The sequence below is a fragment of the Lissotriton vulgaris genome, chromosome 2_1 (genome assembly GCF_964263255.1).
Source record: "Lissotriton vulgaris chromosome 2_1, aLisVul1.2, whole genome shotgun sequence".
NCBI classification, from domain to species: domain Eukaryota; kingdom Metazoa; phylum Chordata; class Amphibia; order Caudata; family Salamandridae; genus Lissotriton; species Lissotriton vulgaris.
In genome coordinates, this window is record NC_141687.1 from 1,204,078,523 (window position 1) to 1,204,100,229 (window position 21,707).

At 44.8% G+C, this 21,707-nt stretch overlaps 1 protein-coding gene across 1 annotated transcript in view; it reads right to left on the reverse strand.

Annotated features, from left to right (window-relative positions):
* The window catches only part of LOC147732395 (otoancorin-like), a 759,538-nt gene that overhangs the window by 520,909 nt on the left and 216,922 nt on the right, over nt 1-21,707 (reverse strand). The gene's annotated exons all lie outside the window — the stretch shown is intronic.

Sequence of the window (21,707 nt, forward strand, 5' to 3'; positions counted from 1 at the left end):
TCTCAGAATGGAAGATCTGGGCGGCCAAAGACAATGATTAAGAGTCTTAATTAGACTTAGGAGGAAAAAGTAGATTACGGTTTTGCTGTAAGAAATTGAGATTTTCATTGCAGGGGTGATTACGCTTCTAAAGCAACAACCACAGTCCTTGTCATGGTGAGTCACTAAAGTCACTAAATTAACATGTGCTTAACCCTCTGGTGGCTTGGCACAAAAGCAGTCAAGCTTAACTTAGAGGCACTGTGTTAAGTTTTTATGCAGCACAAAAAAAGTAGTAAAGTGAAACATGACACAAGATATATCCCACACCAATTTAGAAAAATAGGGAACATTTTAGTAAATAGAGGCCAACATGACAAGACTCCAATCAGTAGAACTGGAGATATGCAATTCAAAGATTTTACGTAAGTATAGCGTGTAAAAGCACAAAACGCCACTTGCGATCAACTGGTCGTGTTAGACCAGTTGAAAGTCACATGGTAAGGCTGACTGCAATGGAGAGCAAGCAGGATACAGGAACCAGATTAGTCCCACTGAAAAAGTTGCTTTCTCAAAGACCAGCGCGCAGAATTTAAAACTTCAGGATTTCTCAGGAGGAACTCAACTGATATCAGCCAAGAGCCCATGACCTGGCGAGATACCTCTTGGAGTTGAGGAACTCCAGCAGAGACTAGCAGGGCTCCAGCAGATCCAGGCTGGTTCAGATGCATGGCTAGGCAGGGCCAGTTGCAGCAGGTCAACAGGGCAGTTGCAGAGAGGCCACTAGAGCTTGTTTTTTTCCTGTAACTCAGAACTGGAGTTCAGCCAACTGATATTTGAAGTAACTCTGGTAGTCCTAGGATTAAGCTGTAAGGCAGGCCTCAATCAGCAGGGAAGTACTTTAAGGGTACGAGGCAAGCTTAAAGCAACAGGGGTGACAGTCCTCTGGTAGTAGCATGGCAGATGTCTGATATACAAAGCAGGTCTCAAGTGGAAGGCAGTCCTTTAAAGTACAAGGCAGTCCTTCTGGGTGTCCTCTGAAGATCTTGGAGGGCACTGAAGACTTGATCTGAGAGTCCAATATTTATATCTGGTGCCAGCTTTTGAAGTGAGAGAAACCTCTAAACTCCCCCGCCACATCTGGCTCTGGAATTTCCTTCTTTCACTTTCCCAGGCTCCAAGGAATCTGAGGTGACAATAAACAGAAGTTCTTTGTGAGTGTGGTGGAGACAGGCCCTTTGAAATGTAAATGGGGAAGGGAACAGCTCCACCATACGCATCTGTGTGTATGGCCCATCATACCAAGACCTAGTACCCATTTATCTCACTGTCTGGGAGAAATGCAAAGATGCCAGTTGCCAACTACACCCAGTCATGTGATCTAGGACACAGGCTGCATGCACCAAATGGTTTGGATGAGAAAAGGCCAACTTTTTAAAAGTGTCATTCTCACAATTGTATACTAAAATCTGACTGTACAACCAAAGAAGATTTTAAATCACAAGTCATTAGAGTGTAAGTATTATATTCCTACCTGTTCCCAATCCAAAGTTATCACTTATTAAATGCAATAAGGTAACCCAATGTTATCCAATGGCTGAGACAGGCCTTACAGCAGTGAATAATTAATTTAGGACTTTTTCACTACTAGAACATGTAAAACTGAAAAGTACATGGACACATGTTTAAATACACTGCACCCTGTCCTTTGAGCTTCAGGGCCTATCTTAAGGGTAACTTAGGGGTGTTAAGAAGGAGGGTTTAGGCCTGGCAAAAGGTTTATTTTGCCAGTTCAAACTGAAAGTTTAAAACTGCACTACAAGCTGAAGTAGTAGGCCTGAGACATGTTGTAAGAAGCTACTTTAGTGGGTGACATAATGAGTGCGGCAGGCCCACTAGTCGCCTTTAATTTACAGGCCCTGGCTACATCTAGTACCAATGTACTAGAGACATATTTAAAGCAAATGTGCAAATTTGACTATGTTTTTGGGTGAGAGCACAAGTACTTCAGCACCGGTTAGCAGTGGAAAAGTGCACTGAGTACTGAGGCCAACAAAAACGAATTTCAGCAAACAGATGTGGAGAAGGCGACTGAGTACCCAAACTCAAAATGAACTACTAAACCATTTAGACAGGAGTGCCTATAAAAAAAAGGGTCACAAAGAAATCGAAGTACTGTTGGGTGGGGTGTGTCAGTATTGGGACTACTATGGAAATATCCAGGTCATGAATAGCAGGTGGTATTGGCAACTCTCTTCGTAGTCCCACGTACTAAATAAAAGAGAGGTGTTAGCAGCCTTTTTTGAGATGCGGTGTCAGGCATGTTTATCTTTCATTTAGAAACTAAGCAGAGTAATAAGCAAATATTATCCATTTACAAGGGTTGCTTCCAGGGGAAGAAACAAAATGCCAGTTTGGAAAACATTGTAGACATCAGTGCAACGATATCGGCAGGTGCCCACTTTATCTCACTATCCCTGCTTCAGAGGCAGTAAAGTCCCAAGCATTTTAATTTTACCAGTGTAGGACTTGGCCCTTTTTGGCTAAAGTCACAAAACTTTTTGCTTTCCCCCTAGACCTTTTTTCTGAAATGGGGTTGCCAACTTAGATGCTTTGGACACTTTGCCACTGCTAAACAGTATCAAAGTGTAAGTGTTCCTTGTGTAAAGTAATAGTAATTAGTTGTCCATGATTGGTATGTTTGCCTTACTAGTAAAGTCCCAAGTAAAGTGCACTATGTGTGCCAGGGCTGGTAATGCAAATGCTACTAGTGGGCCTCTAGCACTATTTGTGCAACCCACACAAGTAGCCTTAAAAAGGGAACTCAGATCTGCCACTGCAGGGCCTGCACCGTTTGTCAAACTGCCAGGTTGGTCTGTCAAGTGCATTCACTTGCCAGACCTTACCCTTCCCTTTCTAGGCACATCAGACACCCCTATGGTAAGTCTAGGGTACCCCCTGGACAGGGTGTAGTGCATGTGAAAGGTAGGACATGTACTAAGGTGTGTGTCTTGTCCTGACAGTGAAATAATCTCCATTTCGTTTTTTCACTGTTGAAAGGCAATCTTGCCCATAGGACAGAATGGGAAGGCTGTGTAATATGTTTTCCAGCTTACCATTCCAAAGGCTTAAGATGGAAAGGTGAAGTTTTTGTATGCCTGAACTCACAATGTAATAACACATCTTTTTATGTAGGTGGTTTTTGCATTGTGTGTTCAGAAGCCACTCTTTTAGAAGTGGCTGAGTTTTGTGCTCTGACATGTGCCTGGCTGTGGATTGACTGGATTTGAAGCGATAGGATCGGGGAAATGTCTTGACCCAGGGGAAGAGGTGAGACAGCAACAGGCTGACCTGCATCTAGAGTGTAGAGGGAGGAAAAGCCCCTAGAGGTGAAGAGGCCTGGGTTGCTGCTATAAAAATATTTGCTCGTCTGCTCAGTGATTGAGAATCCAGACCCACACTAATAAAAGGAAGAAAGGTGTCACTGGCAGGGAGGCACCCAGAACTGGTTTGAACAGGGGTCAGTGCCCCCTGAAGCACAAAGACGTCAAAGCCATTGAGGGGTATAACTGTGAGAGTTGAAGCCCCAAAGCTTTGGAGAATGGCTTGAACTAAACTGGAGCAACTTCATGGTCAAGAGGACCCTTGCCAAGAAAGAAACAACTGAAGAGACTGAAGGATAGAACTGAACCTTGCTGTGTGATTTGGGGCTGGCATGCAGTTGCTGTTTCAACCAAGGAAAGGCTAAAGGGACTTTGCTGTGTCCCCCTGCTTGAAGGACTTTGCGGTGTGCTTTGTCCTGAAGTAACTATCCCAAAGGGCCTAAGTTGAGCTGGCTCCCTGTTCGGAAACACAGGAAAACAAAAGTTTCCAGGGGAGTCTCAGCGGCGCTGTGTGAGCGTCCCTGCAGCCTGAGACCCTCGTAAGAACTGCTTGTGATAGTAGCCGCCTGGCGGCCAAGTGAGTCTCAGTGGCGTTGTGTGTGCGTGCTTTGTGCAGCCTGAAACCTTCAGGAGGATCGACCTGTGATCAGGGGCACCTGGAGTCCAAGCAAGGATTAGCAACGCAGTGTGCGTGTGCTTTGTGCAGCCTGAACCCCTTTGTGAGGATTGTCCAGTGATCGTGTGCACTGGAATCCAAGTGAGTCTCATCAACGCTGTGTGCGTGTGCGTTGTGCACCATGAGACCTTCGTGAGGATTTGCCTTGTTATTGTGTACACCAGAGTAAAGTGAGTCTCAGCAACGCTGCACGTGTGATCTTCGTGCAGCATGGCACTTGTGTGTGGAGTGCCTAGTGATTGTGCACCCGGAGTGAAGGAAGACTCAGCCACACTGAGTGCGTGTGTTTTGTGGCAGCCTGAGAACTTCGTAATTGAGCGGCCCGGACCGGCAGTCCCGGAGGAGCTGAGTTACTGGCCCGAGCCGCCATTGCTGTTTCACAAAGCTGCATTCGAGGCCCAGCCGCTGAATGAAGAGAGGAGAGTGAGTAACATGTGTCGACTCCTGGGACGGGATGCGGGCTTGGAGGGAGACGCTCTCGGCCTTTCTCTCATGTTGGAAGCGCGAGCCTCTGGTTCTCTCTGCATTGCTATCCTTAGTCTCTAGGGTTCCTAGAATGACCCATTTTTTAAATGAACACTGGCCACGTCACTGGGTCACTACTGTTTTTAACAATAGGTAAGATACTCCTGGTGGAGGCTACATACCGAAACTAACCCTATGATTATGCACACACGTGTATGAAGAGCGGAGAGCCAAGATATACCGCTACCGACGCTTCCCAACACGTGCATGAGGGTTTTTTACTGGAGACACTTTTGCTTTATCTCCTGCATACCCTGGTTCATGCAGGACAAGTGATCCTTCCCCATTTGATTATTTGGATTGAAACTAGGAAACTGAAGGATCAGGATTTCCTCCTCCCGCCTCTTTGATTAGTAGATGGCCTAACAACCGGCCAGGAGAAATATTACACAACCTCATATGTTGGTTTTATATCATGTGGTCTTATCATATATCTTTTTACATAAAGTTTATACTCGTTTTATAAAACTGGTGTGGAGTCTCTTTGTGATGTCATTATTGGATTATTGTGAGCGTGGTTGCGAATACTTTACACATTTGCCTTGACGATAAGCCTCGCTGCTTGTGCCAAGCTACCGAGGGGGTAAGCGGAGCTATCTAAAAAGGTGACCTTCCTTTCCCTGACGATGGAACGCGGGTCCCTACTTGGCCTAAGGTACCTACCTCAGCCAACCAGGAATCCCAGGTGTAATAACCAGCAAAACCAGTTTCTTCCTGGACCCTGGGAGAAACCTTATGACGTCCCACAGGTCAATGAGATACGTCACACTACTACAAAAACAATGCAGATGTTCCTAAATCTTGGTGCATACCAGGCTGAAAAAAACAGGTTTAAATCCACAACTTTTTCAGCTTTTAAACACTGTCTAATAGATTTTTTTGAGCAGGAGGAGCTGTCATCTCTAAATTAATGAAATACTCTCATACAGCAAGTCTTGAGCCTAAGGAAACTGACGTGCCATTAGATTAGGTAGTCGCTGCAATAAAAGGGCAATCTACTAAACACGAGACTCCGTTGGTAGTGTTTAAACTGGTAGCTACTCATCTCTCTTCGGTTGATAACAAAGTGGGCAACAACTCCATTTTATTAATCCCTCAAAATTTGCAGTACCCAATTAATTACAAACATGTCTGTCTGCCAACAATATTGAGCTCGGAACGGAAAGTATGGAGAATGGAACTGCTTAGGAGAAGGGCTGAATTCTTTTCTCAGAATCCCTTTAAGACAACAAGGTTCGAGGAACCATCTAGGCAACTGGTAAAAGAGTTGTTGAAGGTGGTTGTTGAAGTTTATATGTAACACAATGAAATGCCCTGACAGGAACTTATAGTTGGCAGATGGATGCAACCCTCCAGACACTAGACAACACTAGAAACGCCAGCATTTGTCCAGTACCCAGCAAGTGTCCGAATTAAATTATATGATTTAGGAAAAACTGAAGAATTTTTAGATCCTTAAAAATGGTGGTCAAATACCAACGGAATTTGGGAAAGTAGTATCCACTGGCGTTGCTGAATATCTAACAAGTAAAAGTGAGTTTTCCCTGACAACACAATGTTTGAAGAGTAGTGGTTTAACAAGTAACCAGAGCTCAGAATTGCCCAACAAAACAGTCAACTTTAACGGTAGTTTTGCCCTTGGGTATTTACGTTTTCACTCCTTTGGATGTAATGGAGAAAGATGTCCTGCGATATGCCATTTTGAAAATGGCATAATCCTTGACCTTACTAGAAATGATCTAAAGCTACAACTTAACAAAGGCCATGACGGTGTACACCTAGCAGAAGAAAACTGCTGAAAGTTGTCAGTAATGGAGAACACTGTGAACTCAGCTGGCAAAAGTAGCACAACTTTCAACAGCGCTATAATCCCCCACGGCCACCACTGGAAGACCAATGCTTAATTCTGTGGTGGCGGAGAGATGGAAGTGCACAATGTTCAGTTGGGCCATTCTGAGGTGCAATGGAGGGGATTAAAGAAAGGCAATTACATTGTATTATCTTTATAGATCTGGGGCAGAATTCGTTTTTTTAAAATCAGGATTGATTGTAAAATTGTTAGGCCTCCTTTCCTCGTTGACATAATTATCATTTGCTGATAGCAGCTGTGAGGTATTCTTGAAGGACACCCTACAAAATAGCTAAATTCCAAATTATTATTAAATATTACTTAATTAACTTGCTGCCATATACCCCTACAAGCCAGCATATCACAACTAAAATATCAGTAAAATATATCAGTTATCAGTATTTTACATGATTACTAATTCATTAAATAATTAATTAAAAGTTATTACTAAATTTTCAATTAATTATATACCTTATTTCCTACCCTAGACACCTGCAAACCTAGCAGCCTGCAACTAAATTCTAAGGCAAATAAATAAGTATTCCATGAAATTATATAAATAAAATCAAATGATTACCAATTAAAACATTTATTGTTAATTAATACTTAATTAACTTCCCACTCTACACCCCTACAAACCTAACAGCCTGCAAATAAAATATAACGAAACAAAATCAATATTATATAATTTACATAGTAACTATTAGTCATATGATTGAATTAAAATCTGTTAAATAAATTATAAACAATTATTATTTAATGTACTTCCCATCCTTCCCCAGTATAAACCCAATAACCCGCTATAACACTATAAATTACTATTTAAAAAACTTTCTAAATCACTTAAAATTACAAACTATATGTAAAAAAAGTTAACCTTTATATAAACAATAATACCAGATACAATTTAAAAAATAATCTTACATTGTTATAAACATTTGTATAATACAAGTATGTAATTGGTATGGGCTCATAGTGGTTTAGCAGTATGTCCCTGTAGTTAAGCATGGGCGGAAAATCTGTTCCGCTCGCGGATTTTGCGGATTTTCAGTAAATTCGCAATCCGTGATCGCTCGCGAATTTACCGAAAATCCGCAAATTCGCACGCAGCGGATTTTTTTTTTCTTGGTGATACAATTTTGCGGCACGCGGCGTTCACTTACCGTCATTCAGCGTTTGCCGAGTTGTTTTTCTCGATATTTTGCGAGTGCTGCGCCATTTTGGATCTTGCTGCGAGATCCCGCGGAAGTATGGCGACCGCGATTATGTCATTGCGCTCGCCACCTTGCACAGCGAGAGTTTGTCAACGCGAGTACGCCGTGATCACGTATCGTGGGAGTTCGCAATTGCGAACCCGTACATGCGGCGGGCAGCAACAATCTCGCACTCGCGAAAATACAAAATTTGCAATTCTGCACAAGAAATCCACCAGCAAGCAGCATAAACCTTCTGAAAATGATGCTTTTTATCAGAATAACTCCTCAAGTTGACATTTGCCTGCACTTTTTTTTGCAAGGAGTCCATTTTGGGGGGGGGGGGGGGTTGGGAGGAAGGAAGTGCCCCACAGTCTCCAACTTCCTGTTCCTGTCCAGCAGGCTCCTCCCAGTGCTTTCTTCATGTGCTGGATTCTTCACCTGGAAAGATTACTTTTTGTGGATGCTGCTGGATATTTGGATTTGAGGCCTTTTTGACTTTCTTTGGATCACTTTTGGATTAGAAATTTCACAAGTAAGTTTGTTTGGGGCATTACAGTTGCTGCAACTACAATTTTGTAATTTTCGATTTTTGGGCTGTTGTTGGGGCCTTTTGCCCAGGGGTACTCAGTGGTGGGTGGACTGAGTCTTTCTGTGGGGTCTCTTTAATAAAAACATCATGGAGGGCCTGGATGGCTTGGTATTGTGCTGATTTTTCTGTGATTTTCGTTTTTTTGGGGTGTTCATGGGGACAGGCCATGTGGGTGCGGTCCATTTTGAGTGCTGCTACAGGCCCTGGCCATGTGCTGGGAGGGACGGGGCCATTTTGAATGCAGGCAGTGTTCTTAGGTCTGCAACCATTTTGCCTAGCTTTCAACCTTTATGCCCAGGGGTAGTGAGTGGTGCATAGGCCTAGTCTTTCTGTGGGGTGTCTTGAATTTAAACATCATGGAGGGCTTGGGATTGTGCTGATTTTTCTGTGATTTTCGTTTTTGTGGGCTGTTGTTGTGGCCTATTCACCAGGGGTAGTGAGTGATGCATGTGCCTAGTCTTTCTGTGGGGTGTCTTGAATTTAAACATCATGGAGGGCCTGGATGGCATGGGATTGTGCTGATTTTTCTGTGTTTTTCGATTTTTTAGGCTGTTCATGGGGACAGGCCATGTGGGTGGGGGCTATTTTGAGTGCTGCTACAGGCCCTGGCCATGTGCTGGGAGGGAGGGGGCCATTTTGAATGCAGGCAGTGTTCTTAGGTCTGCAACCATTTTGCCTAGCTTTCAACCTTTATGCCCAGGGGTAGTGAGTGGTGCATAGGCCTAGTCTTTCTGTGGGGTGTCTTGAATTTAAACATCATGGAGGGCTTGGGATTGTGCTGATTTTTCTGTGATTTTCGTTTTTTTGGGCTTTTGTTGTGGCCTTTTCACCAGGGGTAGTGAGTGGTGCATGGGCCTAGTCTTTCTGTGGCGTGTCTTGAATTTAAACATCATGGGGGGCCTGGATGGCATGGGATTGTGCTGATTTTTCTGTGTTTTTCGATTTTTTGGGGTGTTCATGGGGACAGGCCATGTGGGTGGGGCCATTTTGAGTGCTGCTACAGGCCCTGGCCATGTGCTGGGAGGGAGGGGGCCATTTTGAATGCAGGCAGTGTTCTCAGGTCTGCAACCATTTTGCCTAGCTTTCAACCTTTGTGCCCAGGGGTAGTGAGTGGTGCATAGGCCTAGTCTTTCTGTGGGGTGTCTTGAATTTAAACATCATGGAGGGCTTGGGATTGTGCTGATTTTTCTGTGATTTTCGGTTTTTTTGGCTGTTGTTGTGGCCTTTTCACCAGGGGTAGTGAGTGGTGCATGTGCCTAGTCTTTCTGTGGGGTGTCTTGAATTTAAACATCATGGAGGGCCTGGATGGCATGGGATTGTGCTGATTTTTCTGTGTTTTTCGATTTTTTGGGGTGTTCATGGGGACAGGCCATGTGGGTGGGGGCCATTTTGAGTGCTGCTACAGGCCCTGGCCATGTGCTGGGAGGGAGGGGGCCATTTTGAATGCAGGCAGTGTTCTTAGGTCTGCAACCATTTTGCCTAGCTTTCAACCTTTATGCCCAGGGGTAGTGAGTGGTGCATAGGCCTAGTCTTTCTGTGGGGTGTCTTGAATTTAAACATCATGGAGGGCTTGGGATTGTGCTGATTTTTCTGTGATTTTCGTTTTTTTGGGCTGTTGTTGTGGCCTTTTCACCAGGGGTAGTGAGTGGTGCATGGGCCTAGTCTTTCTGTGGGGTGTCTTGAATTTAAACATCATGGATGGCATGGGATTGTACTGATTTTTCTGTGTTTTTCGATTTTTTTGGGGTGTATAACTGAACTGATGTTCCTCTGTCTTCCATTGCTTTGAGGTGCTCAAGACTCAAGAGAACCACCAGTGCCAGGAAGAAGTCCTGCAGCGGTTTGTGTGTGCAGCATAACGTCACGCGACGTCACGCCTGGCCACAGACAACTCTGCAACTCGTGCAACTGCGGCATGCTGTTCTGACCTGCTCTGAAGAAGATGGCCCCAAAAAAAGTTCCCCGTAGCTCCTCTAGCAAGAAAGTTGGCAGTAAGGAGCAGAAGAAGCAAGTTACCAAGGAGACTGGTGTGCCGCCCGCCACATTTATTGGGAGTAAAAAAAAAAGTACGCCTGCAGCAGCAGCGGGATCTGCTGGGGACTAAGCTGGGAGCAGCACCCCCGCTCCATTGGGCTCAGTGCCACCACCACCACCACGCCAACTTAAGTCCAAGCCCTTGAGTGCTGCAGAGGCATTTAGTCTAGTTGTTCAATCACCATCGACCAGTGATGTTGGCTCATCGCAAGAAAGTAGCAGCAATGTCCCTCAATCAACACAGGTTGTTGTAACTCATCTGACGAGTGTTGAACAACCACAGCCGCAACAACAACCACATGTGCAAGTACAAGCCCAAGTACATGTGGAAGGAGAGGCAGCGCAAGGAGATGCGCAAGCAGAGGTGCATGGAGGGTCACAAGTGCCCACAATAGTTGTTCCTCCCGAAGTAGGGGCACATCAGGAAATCGACAATCAAGCCGAGGTATCATTTGAGGAAGCCACTCCTCCTGATGATCATTCATTGTCTTCCACATCCCTAGCAAGGAAAAGATCAAGGGTGCTGTCTACATCTTCTTCAAGCCCACCTCCTTCTGATGATATGGATGAAAATTGGGAACCACCACGGCCGTCTGAGAGTGAGGCACACCATAATCTGACAAAGGTAGTTAAGCGTAAAAGGAAGGTCGTCGAAAAACTCATAGTTATGGAGTGTGATGAGGCTCAACAAGAAGTGGCGGATACTGCTGCTGATGAAGGCTCTCACAACGACGACCCAGTCATCATAAAGGTCACTGCAGCCCCAGCGGGCATGCAGCAAACAGACATTTTGACCCTAGCCCGAGAAGCTGCTGAGCGTGATGATGATGTCGACGAGGAGGCAATGGAAACACAACAATCATTGGAGTTAACTAGTACACCAACACGTACCGCTTCCATATTTCTTCCTTGCCAGAAGGGACCTCCATCCACCTCGACCTCAATTAGTGGTGGTGAAAGTGCACAACGTACTAAAGTTCGGCAATCCACATCCTTCACTTCATCTGGCATTAGCAGCATGACCACTGCCACCAGTATCGCCACCTCCTCCGGCCCCCACAGACAATTCAAGTCCCCAGCTTGGGACTTCTTTAGTGTTTGCCCAAAAAGGTAAAACTTTTGTAGCATTTGTAAGGTTGCAGCTAGTCGTGGTAAGTTTGGTACCAACTATGGTACCGGAGGCCAGAGAGGTCATCTTAAGAGACAGCACGCTGTCCAATGGTTTGCGCACCTACAGGCGATCAAGGAAGCCCAAATTGCACGTCAAGAAAACGTTGATTTTTCATCTGATGATGATGAGGAGGAAGAAGACGTGTCAAACACTTCACTTTCACCCAGTACCCCTGTCAGCATCACACCCCACGTGGGCCACACTAAGAGTGTGGGAGAGAGTGAGACACCAATGCGAAAAAGTTCATCAGCGAGCGATACTGGGACGAAGAAATCATGATCATCCCGTAAATGCTTGGTCCAGTGCAACATTAGAAACATGTTGTTTACAGAAGCGCCATATGAACGCAACCACCCACTGACGCGTCTGTATAACACTAAGCTGGCTAAAATGCTAGCTCTGGACCTTCTCCCTTTTTCTTTTGTAGAAGGGGTTGGTTTTCTAGAATTAGTGGCAGCGCTCTGCCCTAAATGGAAGGTTACTAGCCGGTTCTATTTTGCCAGAGTTGCGGTTCCAGCACTACATGAAGATGTGCTGGAGGTGACTGGAGCAGCTTTGCAGAAGAGTGCTGTTCACACTATACATCTGACAACAGACATGTGGACCAGTGGCGCAGGCACTGATTACATGTGCATCACTGCACACTGGGTCTCTTTTTCAGGGGTTAAAGCAAAGCTAAACGCAGGTGTTGACCCGGACCAAGTTTTTAAAGCTGCTCGGAAACATGCAACACTAGCCATGTTTGGTTTGGAGAAACGTCACACAGCACAAAACATTTTGGATAAGTTTAACACAAAGGTCCTTCACTGGCTGTCCCCAAAAAAAGGCCAGATTGGTTATGTTTCCACGGATAATGGCGCCAATGTAGTTAAGGCCATGGAGCTGGGTGACTATTTCAGAGTGCCGTTTTTGGCGCACTGTATAAACCTGATTGTTAAAAAATTCTTGAGTGATAAAGACAGTCCAGCGTGCGAGGTTGTGGACACCTGCCGAAAAATGTGCAACCATTTCAGCCATTCTTTTAAGGCCCGGAAGCATCTGAGGAGCCTGCTACATGAACGTCGAATGCCAGTGAAAGCACTCATCCAGGAGGTGGCAACACGTTGGAACTCAACCTTCTACATGCTTGAGCATCTGTATGAGCAGTATACGGTACTCGATCACTATTTCTTAAAACAGGGTACAGCTCAGAAGGACCTGAGGATGGATGCGGCGCAATGGGAAATAGTTAAAAGCCTGACAGACATGCTTCGTCCTTTTGAGGTCTTCACGCGTGCAGTCAGCAAGGAGGACTGTAATTTGGGAAAAGCTATCCCACTGTTGTACATGCTGGAGCACCAACTGAAGGCGGTGTCTTCTGTGTTTCAAAAAGATGAAAAAAACCAAGACCCTTTTGTTTTGGCGGAGAAATTATTAGAGCGCCTACAAGGTGATGAACGTCTTAAAATGATACACTCAGAACAGCATTACATTTGTGCTACTATTCTGGATCCACGCTACAAAAAGGCGCTGGCAGGCCGAGCATTCTTTCCTTTTGCTAATGAAGATGTTACAAAGTACAAATGTTGGCTAGCCTTGTCAGCCAAGAGGTTTGAAAGAGAACAGCAGCTCATTGAAGGAAAAGGCAGTACATCAGCATCAGCAGGCCATCCCCAGTCAAAACAATCCACTTCTGCACCTGTGGCTGTGGCACAAGTGACCTCTCAGCCGTTAAAGACACCGGCAACCGGATCATCTGCACCAGACACAACAGTAACATTGAAGAGGATTTGCTAACTCGGCTTGGGTTTGGTTCTCAAAAGGTCACAGTAAAAGCTAAGCAAAGTGTAGGAACCTTGGAGAACCTTAAGTCGATGGTGCAGGACTATCTGAATGACTCAACAGAGGTCTATGTTAATGCTGACCCATTGGCGTATTGGCATGGGAAAAAAGAATTGTGGCCACAGCTCTCCAACCTGGCTATAAACTACTTGTCTTGCCCACTCGCAAGTGTGTTTTCTGAACGTGTTTTCAGTGCTGCTGGTGGCATTGTAACTCCCAAACGGAGGCGCCTCTCGCCCAAAAATGTCGAGAGGTTAACAATGATCAAGATGAATCAGCACCTCATACCACCAGTACGAGAAAGCAGGCTGGATGAAGACGAGGTGGACAGCAACGTAGATGAGGGAATTTCTTCTCTATGATGACGAAGCCTTATTCTTATTCCCTGACACCGAGCCCTGAAAATGAGACAATCAATCAATAACTTTCTTTTTCGTCCTTATTCACTTTTATTCCTGTGTGTCTGTCTTTCTTTGTTGTGCACAGTTAATATAATTCAAACTTTAATCACCTAATCACAAAAACAAGCCCATCAGCAGAACTGTCTTCACTTGTTTGCTTATTGATTTGAAGGTGCCGCAGTCTGCATTCCTCAGGTTCAGAAGAAGATGCTCCTCTATCCTCCTCCTCCAGACTCCTATTTCCCTCAAAGCAGAGGGCTGGATTACGCCCAATGAAGAAAGACTCAGCACTTGTGGGGGTGTTCTACTTCTTTGCGGGTGAGTTGACGGCTCTGGGGCCATTGCTGGGAAGCTCTAATACCGCATAAAAGTGGTTTTGACCAAATCGGAAGCGGAATTTTTTTTGTGTTTTTGCTGACTTGCTTGCCTTTGAGGTGCTCTTTGGGGGGGTTCCGGGTGTTTGTGGGTGGGTTTTGGGGTCTGGGAGCACTGCTGGGACAGTCTAATCTTGATTGCATTTGCTTTTCAGGAAATCCGTGGTGGAAAACGGGAGTTATGACCTAGCTGCACAGCGCGTTTGGACCGAAGGCCGAGAAATATGTATGAGATTTTCCTTTTTGGCTGTTTGGGGGTGTTGTGCTTTTTGGCAGGTAGGTTGGCGGGTCTTGGGGCATTCCTGGGAAGGTCTAATACCGGATAGAAGTGGTTGGGACAAAATCCATGCAGATTTTTTTTGTGCTATTTCTGACATTTTGCTCAATGTCGCGTTTTCGGTGGCCTGTTTGGGGGGCTTCCTGGTGTTTGTGGGTGGGTTTCGGGGTCTGGGAGCACTGCTGGCTATGGATACTTTAGTTTGCAAGAGGTTTGAAGCAAATCCATGGTGGCAGAGGGGAGTTAGGGCCTAGCTGCAGAGCGCGCGCGGAGTGATTTTAGAAATTGGCAAGAAAATGACTAAGTCCCCATTTTTGTGCTTTTGCTTTTTGGCTGTTTGGGGGTCTTCTACTAGTTTTCTCCTGGGTTGACGGCTCTGGGGCCATTGCTGGGAAGCTCTAATACCGGATAAAAGTGGTTTGGACCAAATCGGAGGCGGAATTGTTTTTGTGTTTTTGCTGACTTGCTTGCCTTTGAGGTGCTCTTTTGGGGGGTTCCGGGTGTTTGTGGGTGAGTTTTGGGGTCTGGGAGCACTGCTGGGACAGTCTAATCTTGATTGCATTTGCTTTTCAGGAAATCCGTGGTGGAAAACCTAGTTATGACCTAGCTGAACAGCGCGTTTGGACCGAAGGCTGAGAAATATTGTAAGTATGAGATTTTCTTTTTTGGCTGTTTGGGGGTGTTGTGCTTTTTGGCGGGTGGGTTGGCGGGTCTTGGGGCATTCCTGGGAATGTCTAATACCGGATAGAAGTTGTTGGGACAAAATCCATAAGGAAAAGCCTTTTGGCACTTTTTGTAACTTAGGGTTCGTTAGGGTTAGCCCTAGCAGCAGGATTGCATGTGTTTCGGGGTGTTCTAGATTTTTGCAACTGAGTTCTGGGGTCTTAGAGCACTCGTGAGAATGTGTAATTTTGGTTGCAAGTCATTTGAAGAAAATCCATGTTGGTAAAGGGGGGATTTGGCATAGTTAAAGAAAGCCTTTGCCACTATTCTCAACTTAGGGCTCGTTAGGGTTAGCAGTATTTCTATTGCATGTGTTTGGGTGGGGGGTTTTCGAGTCTTGGAGCGATGTGGATACTTTTGCTTGCTTGCAAGTGGTTTGAATACAATCCACGGTGGGTGAGGGGGGATTTGGGCCTACTTTTACTTTCAAAGTACGTTTTGTCACCAGTTTTCTGCTAGGCCTCGTTTTTTTAGATCTGATTGGGGGTCTTCTACATTTTTGTGACTGGCTTTAGTAAGGGTCTGGGTGGGGGCACTGCTAGGAAGGTCTAATTTTGTTCTAAAACACAGTTTACAATACACCTAGCTTGAGGGGAAAGATCCGCTAAATTAATTTGCCCATACTTATTTATCCTTCAAAAGGTGACTCAGACAGAGTACGCACTTTCAAAAATATTGTACTGTCTATTAGGAAAATCAAAGTGTGACTTTTTGCACTACACAGCGTACATACCTTATATTTATTTATCAGTGGTGTTGTAATATATCACTTCCTGTTTTTCGTTCAATAATTACAGGCCGGGTTTCAGTCTGTGCAATGGGGAAAAAAGGATGGAGTCGGGCTTCACATTAGCGAGCCGCAATTCAGCATCCGCCAGGCAGGCAGTGGACAGGGTGTCTTCTGGTCACCAACATTGATGGACGAAGCGTCAGCTGGAATGGAGGAGTGCCGCTAAGAAGAGGAATTGTTTACTGCATGCAACTTACTTACCAAATTCAACAATACAACTACAACAACATACAGATACAGTATCCATTGTTTTCTTCTATGAGTGTGACTGCATTTCTTCGATCTCTCTCTGCTTCTAAATTGATCCCTACAGCCATTCTATAGGTTTTACTTCGGCTATTTTTTAAACCTAATTTAATGTAATAAGTGTTTCTCTGAGTGCAGAGATAGGCAAGTGAAAACGCTGCAGCCCTCTACTGTCGCATTCTAGTACTACTTACTTTTCAGTAACAATGCATGCAGTAGTTCTTGCACTTCCTTTATGTCACTTAAAAGATTTATGGTTAGCTTTGTACCCAAAGATTTCTTTATCTTCAATTATTGTTTGTCCATGCTGTGCTTTTTTTTTCTTCTCTCAACAAAACCTACCCAAAAAGAAACCCCCACTCCCATCCATTTTCCAAACCCTAACCCTCTTCCCCCGGGCTGTGTGGTTTTGCTTGATGTGTGACTAAATTGTAAATTGTTGTGTCTTGTAAAGCGCACTGCTACCCGGAGGCCTCGTAGCGCTATAGACCGCTGGGGAACCCGTCCTGGCTTTCCCTGTGAGATAGTCCCTCCTGGGGGTCTCCAAGGTGAAACCAGGCATCCCCGGCGTTTGTGTGGGGCCGTTGTGGAGATGAGGCAAGCTAATGCCCAGAGTTGCCGAGTGTGCTCCCTGGTCGGAGTAGGCACCGATGCGAGAATTATCAGTCCGCTGATCCTGGTCCAAGACCCTGCCGCGTCGGGAATCGAACCCTGGTCCCGGGCCGTTCTCTGCACTCGGGTCTGCCGCCTCTAACCAGTGAGCCACACCTCTCCACTAAATGACATCAATAATTCCATACACTTGCTGGGGAGGATAAGGTCATAGCAACAGGCTGGTGAAGGAATCCGAGGATATATTCTAGACTTACTCAGCTTCAGTACTATTTCTAGTAGTATTAGATAATGTCAAAGAAATCCAACACAAGTACAAGTTATACTTTCAATACTTTACCATTTGTTAGGCTACATTGTGGCACTGTTCTAGTGTACTATCACCTGCTATATTCTCTATCGTATCGTTGTAATGCTACAGTAAGGACAAGCCAGGTTTCATTTTCTTTTTTTCCATAGGCATGCAACTGCCACTGTGTCACACCACTAGTACCACCGCAATGAGGAGGACATTTCATCCACCTAGGATTGCCAACCTTAATCGCCATTTCCCGTGGAGCCAGCCCTGGGCCTAGCCCTACTTTCAAACACAAATTACAGGTAAGATAAGCGTTTGGTTGGAGGTAGTATAATGGAGTATTAGGAGAGACGAGAGATTGACAGTAGTACTACTAAAGTCCTAGGACTATTCAGGAAAACAAACTTACTGTTAAACCCCCACCCACCAGACTCAAAAGCAGTAAAAAACAGGTATGGTCAGATAAAGTTTAAAAAAGTATATTTTTATAGCCCTAACAAAATAATTTCCCGCAAGACCCTCCCTAACCCCAACGATTGTCCTTCAAAAGTCCCAAAAAAAACCAACTCCCAATTCTCACCCCCCAAAAGTCTCTAAAAAAAGGGCAAGGGACACTACGGCAGGGTGCTGTTGACTTTAGCAGCCAGGGCATCATGCTCCCTGCGGAGGGTGGCATGGTCGAAGCGGAGGCCCTCCACCAAGTTCTTATAGGTTAGGACCTACTGCTCCAGGTAGGACACTCTGAGGCATAAGCGGCGCTGGCGTGCCTTGCAAATCCTGTGGGGGGCAGCTGCTGTCTTTGCTGCTCGGCGGTGGCGGTTGTCTTTGGTAGCCCGGCTCCGTACCGCTGGAGCACTGCGCTGGCTGGCAGCCCGTGGGGGCACGGAGGAGGATGCAGCTGTCCCAGTGGATGTTGTTGATGTACCGGTAGACTGCGTGGCCATTCGAGCCAGCTCCCTCCTCCTTGATGGTCTGTTTGATTTGGAAGGAGCAACTATATGAAGAAAGAAAGACATAGTCTGTAACCAATGCTCCTTAAGACTAATGCTCCATAAGATTAACACAAAATAATTGAGCAGAAAGTTGTGTCACAGTACAAGTAGCAAATTGAAAGCACAGTACATAACTATTGAGGACAGTATCTATGTAACCTCCGACTTCTTCATCCTTGCTCTAACATTAATAGGAGTTTAAGGAACAAATTCTACGAGCACTATGGACTTCCATTACAGTCGACTATGACAGTACACCAGTCTTATTCTTCTTCTTCTCTCTTGTTTAGGAAAATTGGTACGTTATCTTATGCAAGCCGGCATAATGCCAGCGCAGTGAACTTGCACCCGAGAAAAACAGACGCACACCATGATGAGTGAGACAGACTTGTGTTACTGTACCAGTCCAGTACATGCAGGTGGTGAAGCTCTTACTTTTCTATTACGGGTGGCACTGAGAATACTCTGTTAAAAGGGCGACTGCTTAATTAATTTAACTTTCACCCTACAGTGCAAATGAGTACTAAAAAAGGAAAATGAAGAAGCTAAATAATCTGATTATCTATCACTTCACATGGGATGTATTTGATGACATATGGGATGACTTTAGGTGCTTTGCTTATTATTGAGTGAACAGTGATACACCCACACATGAATGACGTACTACTACTAAACTAAAGTTATTAAGAGAGGTAGGGAGTGTCCACCGTAATAACCGGATATATGCTGTGCTTGCAGTTGCAATACAAACTACTGCTACTATTCATGGTAGTATTTGGACAAAATTACAACTTCTTTTCCTTGCCTTTCCTACACTGGAACGGACGTGCGGGTGCGGTGTTACACGCTTTTCAAAGTAACACTTAGTTCATCCAGTGACCGTCTACTCTCTCTAGATACACATATGCTATCTAAGAGTCAGATAGTACCATGATCCAGGCATCCATCCATTCAAAGTATATGCACACATACAGTTTCTGTTTCACCCACCCAGGCTGTTCTCCTTCCACCCATCCTTGCTTCATCTTTCACCCAGCCATGCACCATACCATATTCTTTCCTTCCCAGCCACCTCGGGGACCAAGCAAACACATATCATTCTTCTTTGCCAGTCATCATTACATTTCTCGTCCTTCCACACTTACTTACACCCTTCTTTCGCTTTTCGTTCATCCCATCCATCAAGTTCATCTCAGATCTGATTGGGATTCTTCTCGCCAAAAACTTCACAGCTAAGTCGAAGTACATTTAGAGGAGGCTACTACCTGGTTGATTTATAATACACCTGTGCAGAAAGCACACTCTGCAGTCTTCAATCTCAATACGTAAGGAATATATAGCTTACCTCTGCCGCCACCACCGTGTTATCCCTCACAGGCATGTCCGGCAATTGCACCGCCTCCTCCCCAGAGTTGTTCCCCTCGTCCAATACCACCACCTCCGCGCTGGCCCCGCCTCCAGATGTTCCACCTACAAAGTACATTTAAGAATGTTAGAATACACCACTCACTACTATATAATATTTGGTCTAGGAGCAAGAAAGAAATGTGAAAAAAACAGAATACAATGTAATAATTTGTGACTGTCTACTCTAAAGTAAAAATGTCCCTTTTTCCAGGGAAGGCTGTTGTCTTGCTGCACTTTTTGGCACAACTGATGGATGCTTGCTTTTTATTTTTAACACGCACCACTTTTTCTCCTAACAGACAGAAGCTTGACTTCTAAGAACATGAGCAGGATCAAGTTCAAACCAGGTGAGAGCTCGGCTCGACCACAAGATATGTGTCCAATTAATCGTCAGCACTAAGCACTTTTCCATTTTCAGTTAAACGTTTACTTTTATGACAAACTTGATTTTAATAAATGTGTTTACTTTTAATAAAGCTTTTAAACTTAAATAGACTCTGTGGTTTTTGGTCCTCCAGCCTAGAGTGGATGAGCTAAACGTTTTGGAATTTTTGCAAGCATGAGTCCGTGCCTCTGACATCATTGGGGATCAATCATCGGTGACTTTGGGAGCTAAGGGCCCGATGTAGGTGGCCTTTACCGGTCGGTAACGGCCGATTTCGGCCGTTACCGACCGGTAAATGGGTCAATGAGATGTAGGGGGACCTTGTTTACCGATTCGGTATATTTACCGAATCGGTAAAGTTACCGAATCTGTAAAATACCAAATCGGTATTCATACCGATTCGGTATTTTACATATGTAGGTGGGACTCTTCTGAGTCCCAGAGGCCTTACAGAATCGGTATTTTACCATGAAATAAAACCTCATGGTAAAATACCGATTCCGGTGTGCATGCACATGTGTGCATGCACACCTATGCCATGTGACAGGCAGACCTGCCCTTAGGGCATGTATGCCTGCCACATGGCACCCACGCCTGTATTGGGGGTGCCATAGGGTGTCAAAGTGACACCCCCTGCACCCTTGATGGATTCGGTATTTACCGATTCGGTAAATACGGAATCGGTAATGCCCATTGATTCCTATGGGCTTCAAAGCCCATAGGAAGCAATGGGCATTACCTATTCGGTATTTACCGAATCGGTAAATACCGATTTTTACCGAATCGGTAATCAAAACATCTGGATTACCTACATTTCCCCCCCTCCAATTTACCACTTCGGAAATACCGAATCGGTATGATTCGGTATTTCAGAAGTGGTAAAGTGGAGTTTACCTACATCGGGCCCAAAATGACTCTGCCACACTATCTAGTCAGTAAGGAGATTGGGTGTTCAACTACAAAGTCTGTTATCACTGAGGTATGTGGAAAGTCTAACAGCACCTATTATAATTGATAAGCTAAGCAATGCATTATTTAGTGTCCATAGTTCTGTTTGTGCAGATTTGTCCCTGCAACAGTAGTAGAATGGAGTGTCCTACTATCCAAACCAAAAGTAAAATAGTATCTTAGTCTTTCTTGGTGGTCATTCGCCTTTTTATTGTTGGCAATTGTCAAAGCATAAACATTTAGAAGACTTGAAAAGACATTATGGATAATCCCAGAGGACTGCACTCAGTGCATAGAGCTATTGCTGACTAGAATGGGAGTCCAATGGAATTGCCAAATGTGCAATCTTAGTTAGCTACACAGACAGACTAATAAGAATAATCTAGTAATACCACAGGGAGTCATAGTCGAGGCAGGATAAGAATTTAGGTCCAGTCTACAAGAAGATCAAAGACGATTTAGAAAAAATCGAATGAGGAACGCTAGGAAAAAATAAGTACTCTATATTAAAATTAAAACTTACTGGGGCCAGCAAAGGAGCTCTCGCCTGCCCGATCCTGGCCTGCATCCTGAACAGCACCCTCCTCCTCCTCCTGTGTCCTCTTGCCCCTGGGGGGAGCTGATGTACAACATGAATGAAAGAAAGAAAGACCAGAAAACATGGATGATATTTGTCAACCGAATCAAACATTTCAAAAGAACAATAACAAAATATTTTGGCAAAATAGCAAATAGACAACTATTCCACGGGATATATTATTGACCGATCTCATGTGGTCTACTACGTTATTAATATTGCTTGATTTGCGGACCGTCGAATTGGAAACTTCTTATGTAACTCACTAAACAAAGTACTAAAAAGGTTTGCCTAGGATTGGCAGGCAGCAGTCCGCAGCACGCGAAGTGACAGACAAAGTCCATCGTGATTGCAGATCAGCGACAACACTAAAGTTTCCTCCTACATTAACCAGTCATTAAAATACTCAAACTATCAATCCACCACCACTATTTCCTCTTATCGCCATGTGTAC